This window comes from Bufo bufo, chromosome 6 (assembly GCF_905171765.1).
Source record: "Bufo bufo chromosome 6, aBufBuf1.1, whole genome shotgun sequence".
Classification (NCBI taxonomy): domain Eukaryota; kingdom Metazoa; phylum Chordata; class Amphibia; order Anura; family Bufonidae; genus Bufo; species Bufo bufo.
This window is the reverse complement of record NC_053394.1, coordinates 153,734,714-153,747,357: the sequence shown is the minus strand read 5'-3', so window position 1 is coordinate 153,747,357 and position 12,644 is coordinate 153,734,714. Positions and strand designations below refer to the sequence as shown.

General features: G+C 44.9%; 1 protein-coding gene across 2 annotated transcripts in view; it reads right to left on the bottom strand.

Annotated features, from left to right (window-relative positions):
• The window catches only part of NCOA3 (nuclear receptor coactivator 3), a 74,240-nt gene that overhangs the window by 36,812 nt on the left and 24,784 nt on the right, over window positions 1-12,644 (bottom strand). For both annotated transcript variants that reach the window (XM_040434573.1, XM_040434575.1), the window contains exon 2: window positions 7,728-7,795. The gene's annotated coding sequence lies outside the window, so the exon portion shown is untranslated. The remainder of the gene's footprint in view (window positions 1-7,727; window positions 7,796-12,644) is intronic.

The window sequence follows — 12,644 nt, the reverse complement described above, 5'->3', positions numbered from 1 at the left end:
GCAAACGTCATATGGGTTATCTATTTACACCGTATACATCAATTCCCAGAAGGAACAGGGGGGCCCTGTATGAATTATGGATGGTTAACAAATAATCCATGATTAAGTAGTATGGACCCTCCTCCCAGTGCACCTGTGATGATCCTCCACCAATTGTGGATTAGGCAAGACACAGCGAAGGGATGTGGGATGGGGTAAGAGCTCTAATCCTTTAAATTCTAACAATTTGTGTAATGGCCCCAGCAACCTGAAGTGACAAGGGCCCATGATCGCAGGCACATAAACCACAGAGAAGGGGAGAACAGCAGTTGGTAAACCCGGGATCCAACACAAACAGAGAGAGCAAACAGGACAAGAGGAGCGTAAACAGAGCGAGGCGGAACCAGGATGTGCCAAGTGCAGCTTCCGTTATCTTCTCCAGACGTGGCCCCAGACAACCCCTGGCACTCAACTTCAGGGGCCCCAGCCACGTAGGCAGGTGAAAGGGACATATTATGCAGTAACTCCCCATATATCCACAAAGTAGCCATTAGAGGGGATATACTGTATTATACAGGAATTGGTGCTAAATCCGAGCAAGCAGCTATGAGGATATATTATACAGTCTATATCAAAGTGAGTGGGGCATTACAAAAGAATAGGTTCTGTATCCAGAGCAAACTGCTCTAAAAGGGTTATATTATACAGTAAGAGGCTCCATTTCCACAGCATGCAGCTATAAGGGGAGATATAGAATATGGCGAAGGGCTACAAGAGGATATATTATATATAGTTAGAGGTTTCATATCCACAGCATGTAGCTATAAAATATGGCGAATGGCTACAAGAGGATATATTATATACAGTAAGAGGCTCCATATCCACAGCATGCATCTACAAGAGGAGATACAGAATACAGTGTAAAAGAGTATATATATATATATATATATTATATACACACACACTAGAGGATACAGTAAGAGGCTCTACATACAGTCTAAGAGTGTAACTGGCTCAACGTCCACAGCGACTGAAGGGATATAGCACACAGTAGCAGGCTCTATATCTATGGTGAGTGGCGAAATATTATATACAGCAATAGGCTCAATATTCAAAGCGTGCAGCTACAAAAGGGGATATATTATACAGCAGCAGCCTCTAAAACTAGGGTGATAGTATATACAGGAATAGGTTCAATATACAGGGCAAAAAGCTATAAGAGGGGATATATTATACTGTAATAGGCTCTACATCCAAAGTAAGCAGCTATGTAGGCGATATACATTATTTAGTAGGCCTGACTTTCAAAGCAAGTGGCTGAGAAGAGAAATATTAATTAGCAACAGGCGCTATGTCAGAGCAAAAGGTTATGAATAGGGGTTATTTTACAACAGGCTTTGTGATCGCAATAACTCCTGTACAAGCGTCAGACGCCAGTTCAGGACATATTACTTCCTAAAAGAAAGTCTACCGAGTATCAACCATTCATGAGCGCAGGGCACTCTGAACTGCACAGCAATGCTGCTAGTGCCTGAAATAACCAATCACAAAGCTCTGTACTGCAAGGAGCTTTGTTATTGGTCAGGCTGATTCAGCACACCATTCCGAAACTGAAGAGGCTCGAGCAGCAGCGTGTGATCTTCAAGGGGTGGCGCCTGACCGGATAAGCAGCTTCTTGGTGGGCTTCAGCTTTTGAAACTTTTAGGGACATATCAGAAGTGTTGATCAGCGGGGGTCCGAGTGCTGAGAGACTCTAGAACAAGGAGACTGAAGAGCTCATCAGTGCGCAGCTTCTCCTCACTGCTGAGAACGGTAGTGAAGACGTTCTATTGAGACAGTCTTCACCATTGTGCTCAGCGCCTGGACACCCCTGCCAAATCAACACTTCTGATATGTTCCTATGACATATCAAAAATAAAAAATAAAGTGTAGTTACTTTTTAGGGTCCATTCACAGGTCCGCAAAATGGATCCGCATCCAATCGGCAATTTTGCGGAACAGGTGCGTACCCATTCATTTTCAATGGGGCTGTCCGTATCCGCGGTTCCCTAAAAAAATAGAACATGTCCTATTTTTGTCCGCAATTGCGGACAAAAATAGAACATGTCCTATTTTTGTCCGCAATTGCGGACAAGAAAAGGCATTTTCTATGAGTGTCAGCGAAGTGAGGTCTCCAAAATGCGGAACGCACACTGCCGGTGTCAGTGTTTTGAGGATCTGCAAAACACATACGGACATGTGAACGGACCTGTAATGTTGGGCAGGGGTCCTGCCTGGGGTTTCTAAGCCCCTTGGGGGTCTGGGGTGAATGCAGGCAGGCTATTATGCCAAGTGGTAAAGTACATCTCAATGGGATTCAAGTCAGGACTTTGACTTGGCCACTCCAAAACCTTCCTTTTTATTTGCCTTGTATGTTTTGGATCACTGTCCTGCTGCATAACCCAAGAGCGCTTAAGCTTTAGGTCATGAGCTGACAGGTGGACATTTTCTTTTAGGCCTCACTACACTGTTCCACAATAGCTGGTAATGATGAGATCGTGCCTATGATAGGACATCATGGCTGAGCAGCCTGACAGGAAAACTCACCAATATGTAGTATATGCAAGTGCCAAAGAGTAGTGTAGTGAGGCCTCGTCCCTTCAGGCAGCTCTGCAAGTGGAGACAACTGGTCAAGCTCGCATTCTTGGGCAGGTTGTTAGCGGCCATTTTTAATAATTTCCAGAGAACCCCTTTAAAAGAATTTGACATTATGTACTACTTTTGGGACCATCTAGCCCATTTCACTTTGCCAGACAGGTTCTATTTAAAGTTCCAGTTAGAATGAGTGATATTGGGAACAAGCATTCATAGGATAATTTGTCTGTATAACAGTGCTGCCGATCAGCCAATAAACAAGAACACTGTCAACCGATTTAAATCTTTCATCAGAATAAAAGATGTGCGATTATCAGCAGCACATCTCAGTGTAACAGATGTACTGCCGATAATCATTACAACTGCAATCGTACCTCCCCATTTACTTTGTATCGGCATGTGTTATAGGCCAATACAAACGAGCACCGATTGAAGTGTTTATCACTCGAACCTCAGGCTGTTTTATAGGGTCTTAAGTGATGCTTGCATTCAACAGGTCTGGCAGTGATCATGTCTGGATGTGCGTCATTAACTAGTTGATTAATAGTTCAGGGGCAATTACTTTTACACACAGGCCTAGGTAGGTCTGAATAGCATTTTCCCTTCAATAGCTGGGTTACCTTTGTCCAATATTAAAAGTAGTTTGGCGATCTGAAGCTTTTAAGTGTGACAAATATGGAAAAATTTAAGAAATTGGGAAGTGGGAATATATTATACAAAAAGACTACACCTACAGCGAGTGGTTATTGGGGGGGTATATTATACAGTTAAAGGCTATATGTTAAGACCTAGGACCTATGAGATCGGATATATCATACAATAACAGATTGTAATATATCCCCTGTGGATTTACACAGTAACAGACTACAGGGAGTGCAGAATTATTAGGCAAGTTGTATTTTTGAGGATTAATTTTATTATTGAACAACAACCATGTTCTCAATGAACCCAAAAAACTCATTAATATCAAAGCTGAATATTTTTGGAAGTAGTTTTTAGTTTTAGCTATTTTAGGGGGATATCTGTGTGTGCAGTTGACTATTACTGTGCATAAATATTAGGCAACCTAACAAAAAACAAATGTATACCCATTTCAATTATTTATTTTTACCAGTGAAACCAATATAACATCTCAACATTCACAAATATACATTTCTGACATTCAAAAACAAAATCAGTGACCAATATAGCCACCTTTCTTTGCAAGGACACTCAAAAGCCCGCCATCCATGGATTCTGTCAGTGTTTTGATCTGTTCACCATCAACATTGCGTGCAGCAGCAACCACAGCCTCCCAGACACTGTTCAGAGAGGTGTACTGTTTTCCCTCCTTGTAAATCACACATTTGATGATGGACCACAGGTTCTCAATGGGGTTCAGATCAGGTGAACAAGGAGGCCATGTCATTAGATTTTCTTCTTTTATACCCTTTCTTGCCAGCCACGCTGTGGAGTACTTGGACGCGTGTGATGGAGCATTGTCCTGCATGAAAATCATGATGCAGACTTCTTCCTGTACCACTGCTTGAAGAAGGTGTCTTCCAGAAACTGGCAGTAGGACTGGGAGTTGAGCTTGACTCCATCCTCAACCCGAAAAGGCCCCACAAGCTCATCTTTGACGATACCAGCCCAAACCAGTACTCCACCTCCACCTTGCTGGCGTCTGAGTCAGACTGGAGCTCTCTGCCCTTTACCAATCCAGCCACGGACCCATCCATCTGGCCCATCAAGACTCACTCTCATTTCATCAGTCCATAAAACCTTAGAAAAATCAGTCTTGAGATATTTCTTGGCCCAGTCTTGACGTTTCAGCTTGTGTGTCTTGTTCAGTGGTGGTCATCTTTCAGCCTTTCTTACCTTGGCCATGTCTCTGAGTATTGCACACCTTGTGCTTTTGGGCACTCCAGTGATGTTGCAGCTCTGAAATATGGCCAAACTGGTGGCAAGTGGCATCTTGGCAGCTGCACGCTTGACTTTTCTCAGTTCATGGGCAGTTATTTTGCGCCTTGGTTTTTCCACACGCTTCTTGCGACCCTGTTGACTATTTTGAATGAAACGCTTGATTGTTCGATGATCACGCTTCAGAAGCTTTGCAATTTTAAGAGTGCTGCATCCCTCTGCAAGATATCTCACTATTTTTGACTTTTCTGAGCCTGTCAAGTCCTTCTTTTGACCCATTTTGCCAAAGGAAAGGAAGTTGCCTAATAATTATGCACACCTAATATAGGGTGTTGATGTCATTAGACCACACCCCTTCTCATTACAGAGATGCACATCACCTAATATGCTTAATTGGTAGTAGGCTTTCGAGCCTATACAGCTTGGAGTAAGACAACATGCATAAAGAGGATGATGTGGTCAAAATACTCATTTGCCTAATAATTCTGCACGCAGTGTATATTCCAAGCAAACAGCCATAAGGAGGAACATATTTATATAGTACCAGACTTTTTACCACTGGACACAGAGTCTGCACTGATGACCGACCATGTGTTCATTCCCCTTAAATCCTCTTACTCAGGATCATCTGTGACCAGCGACGACCTAATTATTCCAGTGACCCGAGAACCTGCCCCCATGATCTACAGGGTGAGGGAGAGGTCAGGTCGTGGTCAGGATATTGTCCAGCCATGGCTCATAAACGCGAGTATCCCCACTGAATACAGGAACTCTTGTGATGCAGCCCCCCATCCAAGTAGGCCGCTCCCAGTGGTATATAAACACATGTGGAAGGCAAAATTGTGCGATATAGATAAAATCTTCTCTCATCACAAGGCCCCATGCACACATCAATTTTGCAGTCTTGAAAATCACAGATCCCAGCCGTGTGCATCCCCCATTTTCCCCTTCTGCATATCCCGCCCAATATTAAAAATACCTATTCTTGTCCACAATACGGACAAGAATAGGACATGTTTTATCTTTTTTGCAGCCACATTAAAATTAATAAGATTGTATCTGAGCCACAAAAAAAATGCAGGCTAAAAATATAGTCACGAGCATGGGGCCTAAAGCTGTGTAATAGGAATTAGGATAATCTGAGAATTTTTCCGCCATATTTGCATAGGCGATACCCTGAATAGGATATGGGTGGGACTCCAGTGGCAATTATTCAACCCCCATTGCAAATTAGACTTATGAGCCAAATATTGGCCAATATTCACTTCAATGGGACAACTCCTTCCTATTCAAGTGCATGAGCCTGCGGAGTTGTAATTACACCTGCTCGCCACTGCCATGTCAACAGCGAGCAGGTAAACAGAGAAGAGAACATGGCGCTCATACGATATTTATGACCAATCCTGATAGGTTATCAATATAAAAAAAGCGGACAGCACCTTTAATACCACGTATTAATGTAGTGTGATTGTCCATATTGCCTACTTTGCTGGCTCGATTCATTTTTTTCATCACATTATACATTGCTTGTATCAAGGGGTTACGACCACCCTGCAATTCAGTAGCAGTGGCAGTGCTTGCACGCTATAAGGAAAAGGTGTTGGCTTCTCTGGTGGCCGGGATTGTGGGCGTGTGCATAGGCCGGAGCTTTTTCCTACAGTGTGCAAGCAAGGCCACCGCTGCTGGATTGCAGTGATCGAGCACACACTTGTCACAAAAGCTTTCCTTCCTGACAATTAGCTGCTAAAACAACCACTGTATGAGGACTACTGCTATCGCTCTTCCCTATACCAAATCATTGGGCAGCAGACCACTGTTCATACACCATGATCTGCTGCCCAGAAACAATGACTGAGTCGTCCACATGAAATATCATTTCCCCCCCATGAATGAGCATTTTGCTCAATCATCGGGTGGTCTGCGGCACCGTTACACAAGCGGATTATCTAGAATGAGCCTTTGAACGAATGTTTGTTGACGGCCCGTGTAAACCCGCCTTAAGTGCCTTTTATTAACTTTGTGTACACGATAAAGGGGTTTCCTCACGTCAGCAAACAACATTTAACACACATATATATACCCAATATCAATAACGAAGGGAATAAATAATACGATAGGGACACTTTCTTATGCGGATCAGATGCAGACCCACTCATTTCAAATGGCCCACATAAAAATGCGGACGGCAGACCTGTTTTTATACTGCGTTTCCTTCCAACAAAGGAAAACAAAATGCAAATCACACACAGCAAAACTGAATTACATCAATTACAAAATTGAGTTACATTAATGTAATTTAAAGGGGTTGTGCAGCCAGTACATATTGATGACCTATCTTCAGGATAGCTCAATATCTGGTCAGTGGGGGTCCGTGGGCCACTTCCTTTTCAAGATTACGCTGCGTGTCGTCTCGGAAGTCTCGGCTGCGGTGTAGTAACACTTACTTGTTCCATTCCCGTGAATGGTACACAAACACTTGTAATTACAGTGCGCCACAGCTGCAAGCGACATGAAGAGGAAGCAGTGCTGATACAAGCAAAACAGCTGATCGTCAGGAGTCAGACCCCCATCGATCACATATTGATGACCCATCAGTATGTTCTGGCTACACAAGCCCTTTAAGTCTGCTGTATGTTTTTCATGCTGGAAGGAAATGCAGCATAAACGCAGGTATGTGGTTCCAAAAAAAAAAAAAAATGTTGCATTTGGAGAAACCACTTCTATTAATTGAGATATTGAAATATTTTTTTTTGTTTGGTTTATTGCAAAGGGGTAAAGGTTTGCAAATGTTCCTAATAAAGCCAACTTGCAATTGGGGGGGGGGGGGGGGGGTCGGAGAGGAATGTAGTGTGAATAATTTAGATTGCAACTGTATGTAAAGAGAGCACGCATCGTTCTTTGTCCGGCCTCCTCTCAACATACTTGCTGTGCTGTGGCCAGATCTCTGACAGGTCCTATTATAGTGAATGGGGCCGGGCGGACTTCTGGCAGCACGTGTGTAAACTGTAGTACTGATCCGGCATGCTGTTTCCTTGCCGGAAAAGATGAACGCCATGGTGAAATTGGCCTGAGCTGCTTCATGAAAAATATACAATGTCATCCACCCACTTTAACACCATGGCGGAAAAATAACAGGAATCTCAGATGTCAGTTACCAGAGCCGTTGGTGTCCCCCTACAGTTCAGCAACCCCCAAAACATCACGGCACTACTCACCTGAGCCGAAGGAGACCTAAAGCTACAAGGCCTTGTGGTCCTGCGTGCTGGTCATCCTACCCAGTGTCCTGCAAGAACAATACAGAACACAAATATCAGCATTTCGATCATGATATACACAGACAACTCTGCAGGGGGATAAAGGGCATTTCCTAAATACACTCCCCCAACATACATTATATGAGTTTTACATATCAGGTCTTATCATTTGTAACGACAGGGTACCCCCCGATAGGATATGCCCAGCCCTGCAAGCTCCCTGGATTTATGTGAGGCTTTCCTCTTCTTTAGTTAAATGTACCAGTGCATTAATCTGTCCTCCTCAAGGATGGCAGCCCGTAGTTTCCTGTGGTTTGCGTTGACATCTCCCACCACTCCTAGATTTAATTGCTGTATGACGCCGGCACTAGATGGTTTATATCAATCAGTATCAAGCAGCAGTGTCCTCTAACATTGCTGATCTGGGGGACTCTTATTTAATAGCTGCCCTCAGGGTATTAGTTTGACCAGAGGGCAGATCCAGCTGAAGTGGTTGTGGAGACGTTGGTTCTGGTAGTCTATTTCACAACGTTCAAGACTGTACTTTTTGAAAGGCTGAGCTGTAGGTCGTTCCCCAGCTTTCCTGTCCTCCTGAGAAGCAAACATTCCTAGTGATAGAGCAATAGAGAGCATAGAGAACTAGACAGAGGTGCTTAATAACAGAAGTTGAGTAAAGGCTGTCATTCTGGCCATATTGGTCTTCATCCATCTTTCCCAGAAGCAGTTATGTTCAGTCTTGTAGTTGTGTAGGATCTGGACTACTCTGGAGATCAGATTTGGTGGCAGCGATTACTTCAGCTCTTGTTGTGACCTCCACTTTGTCGCTGTACTCCTTGTCCCATCTGGTTATTTTCTCTCTTCACAGGTCTGCTCATTGAGGGGTGCATGCTCCTCGGCCGGTGTTTACGTAGTGACATTCCTGTTCCCAGTACACAATGACCTCATTTATAGACAGGGGGACCTGAAGAGGGAGAGGCCAGAAGCAAATCCTCCTAGCAATGTGATTATGGAGGAGAAAATTACATTTAGTGAAATATAAAAAGGATTCTCTGGGTGTTGACTTGTAGGGTCAAGCGTTGGAGATTTTTCCAGCCATGACTTTAGGAATATGCTATAATCTGTAGGAGATCACACAAGTCCAATTTTAAACTTGTGCTTATAAATAACGCCAGTCATCCCAGACCTGCTCTTCTTCCATGTGTATAGGAGATATTCCTCCCAGGCTCATACCTTCCATGACACAGGAGTTAGGCTACTCTCACACTTGCGGCAGTGTGATCCGGCGGGCAGTTCAGTCGTCGGAACTGCCCGCCGATCTGCCGCTGACTGAAAGCATTTGTGAGACGGATCCGGGTGCGGATCCGTCTCACAAATGCATTGCAAGGACGGATCCGTCTCTCCGCTTCTCATCGGACCGACGGATCCGTCTTGTACATTTTTTCAAATTTTTACCGATCTGCGCATGCGCATGCCAGAACGACTGATCCGGCATTCCGGTATTCTGAATGCCGGATCCGGCGCTAATTCATTCCTATGGAAAAAATGCCGGATCCGGCGTTCAGGCAAGTCTTCAGTTTTTTTTGCCGGAGAGAAAACCGTAGCATGCTGCGGTTTTCTCTTTTGCCTGATCAGTCAAAACGACTGAACTGAAGACATCCTGATGCAAACGGAACGGATTACTCTCCATTTAGAATGCATGGGGATATGCCTGATCAGTTCTTTTCCGGTATAGAGCCCCTGTGACGGAACTCTATGCCGGAAAAAGAACAACGCAAGTGTGAAAGTAGCCTTAGGCTCCTCCACCTTATGGTATTGCACTTGCCCTGCTCTTCCTGCTTTAAGGAAGTCTGTCACCAGAAAATTCACAGCTAGGCACAATATCTTGCAGGGCTTGCTCAGCTGAATGATACCTTTCACATAGCGATCCAATAGCTCATTCTGGAGAAAAACACAGTGGCTTGGTCCCACCCTCAGTGCACTTAACACTCATCTACATTTGGATTAAAAGTACTTTTGACCAACAATGAAGCAACAGATGCCTTAGGCCCCTTTAAACTGGCAGAGCTTTGGCTACATAATCGCTAACAAGCGTCTGTAGGAACGCTAGTTAGCAATGATCTGTCGCTGTAAAGGTGCTGCCGATTACCCGATGAACAAGCACGGCGACAAGTTGCACAATGGTCATGTCACCATGTAGTTGTTCCCTTTTTGTCGTGCGACATGTCGATGTGTAGCCCTTAGACTTAGTGGAGGGGCTCAGTGACAGTTTGCAGAGGTGGGTGGTACATCAACTGAATCCTTTCCCCCAATATCCTGATGTAAAGATTTCTTCCAAGACTGAAACGTTTCACTAACTGGATTATAATACCTTTAGACAGGCACGTGTCCAGTGTCTCTCTCTCAACCAATCACTGAAATTAAGGATGACCTCTACGAGGCAACGGCCATTTTTTGGAGTAAATTTATCTGGTCAGAAAGATAATTCCCATCATCTTGTACCCACCCCCAGCACCTGAGAAGAGCTGCACCTACTGCTCTTCCCTCCTGTCCCAAGGCCACGTTGGGTCTTGTCGGAGGATGCCGTTCCACGTGCAATCCTGAGTAGCTGTGCAGGTATGTCATATCATGTCACAACACGCAAGGCTGCAGTATGGAGGCAGCGCTCAATAGGGATCCGGGCAGAACGCGGCAGGAGCGATAACAGTATGCCGGGCATTGAATAAAATGAGAAATTCTCGTATACAACTGTTTCCACAAGCTACGGGTCATTGCTATCAACTCGCTACACTGACTTCTGTAACTTTATTACCACATATTGGTGACCACAACGAACGCCTATAACGCAGGTTGTGCTAATCCAGATAAGGCAATTCTGTGTGTAGCAATAATGGACACACAAACAAGCTATGGTGGTCCGGCAATAGCGTCCCAATGGCAGGGATTGGGCCCCGATTTTCTATATTCAGCAATATCAACGTCGTCGGATCCACTTTCGCTGGGACAAGTTTAACACACGTGTCATTTACACTGCTCTGTGGAGCATCTCTACTACCCCAAAACCGAGAACTGGGGGAAACTGCAGTATGGTATATTAAGTGCCCCTTTTTTGCATGAGCGAGTATTCTGTGCGGGTGCAATGCGTGATGCGAACGCATTGTGCCTGCACGGAGTCAGGACCCATTCATTTCAATGGGTCTGTGTACATGAGCGTTGGTTTTCACTAGGGATCGACCGATAATTTGTGAACTTTCAGGCCGATAATTTATACCGATATTCTGGGAATTTTCATTTTTGAGAAAAGAAAAAAATTCCTACACAAATCTGCTAAAAATTAGTGTTTATTGTTAATGTGTATTTTTTTGTTTATTGTTAATGTGTATTTTTATTTATTTTTTTATAAATCTTTTTCATTTATACTTAATATTTTTTGTGTTTTTTTTTTTTTACTAACTTTTAGCCCCCTTAGGGACTAGAACCCTTGTCCTATTCCCCCTGATAGATCTCTATCAGGGTGAATAGGAGATCACACTGTCCCTGCTGCTCTGTGCATAGTGCACACAGCAGCAGGGAGCTGAACATGGCAGCCAGGGCTTCAATAGCGTCCTGGCTGCCATGGTAACCGATCGGAGCTCCAGGCTTACACAGCTGGGGCTCCGATCGGAGGAGCACGGGAGAGGGGATCCTGTGGCCACTGCCACCAATGAGTAATACTAGGTGGGGGGGCGCACTGCGCCACCAATGTTTTTACTATTGGCCGGGATTGGGATGGGGGGGGGGGGGGGGACTGCGCCACCAATGATTCATACTGGGGGGCTTGGGGGCGCACTGCGCCACCAATGAAGATAAGTCTCTCAATCATGCTGGCTGCAGAATCACATAGCCGGCTCCCGACCTCTATGAACTGTAGCTGCGATCCGCGGCACCTGAGGAGTTAACTACCGCGGATCGCAGCTACAGTTCATAGAGGTCGGGAGCCGGCTATGTGATTCTGCAGCCAGCTCCCGCCTCCTGTATATGAATGAATGGCTTATCTTCATTGGTGGCGCAGCGGCCACAGCCCCGCCCCTCCTCTATGTTCTCTCCTCTCATTGGCGGCAGCAGCACAGGGGGAGGGAGACACGGCTTCCTTCTCCCCTGTGCTGCGGAGGGAACACAGAGAGCGCCGAGAGCAGCGCGTTCTGTGTTCCCAATACGTTATCGGAATATCGGCAAAATAGATGCCGATAACGTTCAAAATCCTCAATATCGGCCAAACCGATAATCGGTCGATCCCTAGTTTTCACGCATCACTTGTGCGTTGCGTGAAATCGCAGCATGCTCTATATTCTGCGATTTTCACACAACGCTGGCCCCATAGAAGTGAATGGAGCTGCGTAAAAATCACATTGCATCCGCAAGCAAGTGCGGATGCGATGTGTTTTTTCACGGATGGTTGCTAAGAGATGTTGTTTGTAAACATTCAGTTTTTTTATCACGCGAGTGCAAAACGCATTAAATCGCATTGCACCTGCACAATAAAAACTGAACGCGATTGCAAACAAAACTGAATAGACTTGCTTGCGAAATTGCACAGTTGTCACTGAACGCATCCACAACGCATCCAGACCTAATCCGGACACGCTCGTCTGAAAGGGGCCTAACCCATTGTGATCTAGCTTTGCTGTAGTAACTGAGCAACAGTTTCTGTATGAAGCTCAGTTTCATTCACCTCCCAGGGATGCGGTTTCACCCTACACACTCTGGATACTGTAGAAGGCGACACCCGTAGAGAGATTCTTGTCTGGGGTGTGTTCATATAAACTCAAGGGACCCAGGTGCCAAAACAAAAAAACTGATGGTAACAAGGAGAGTAAAACTGCTGTAGACGTGGTAAATAAC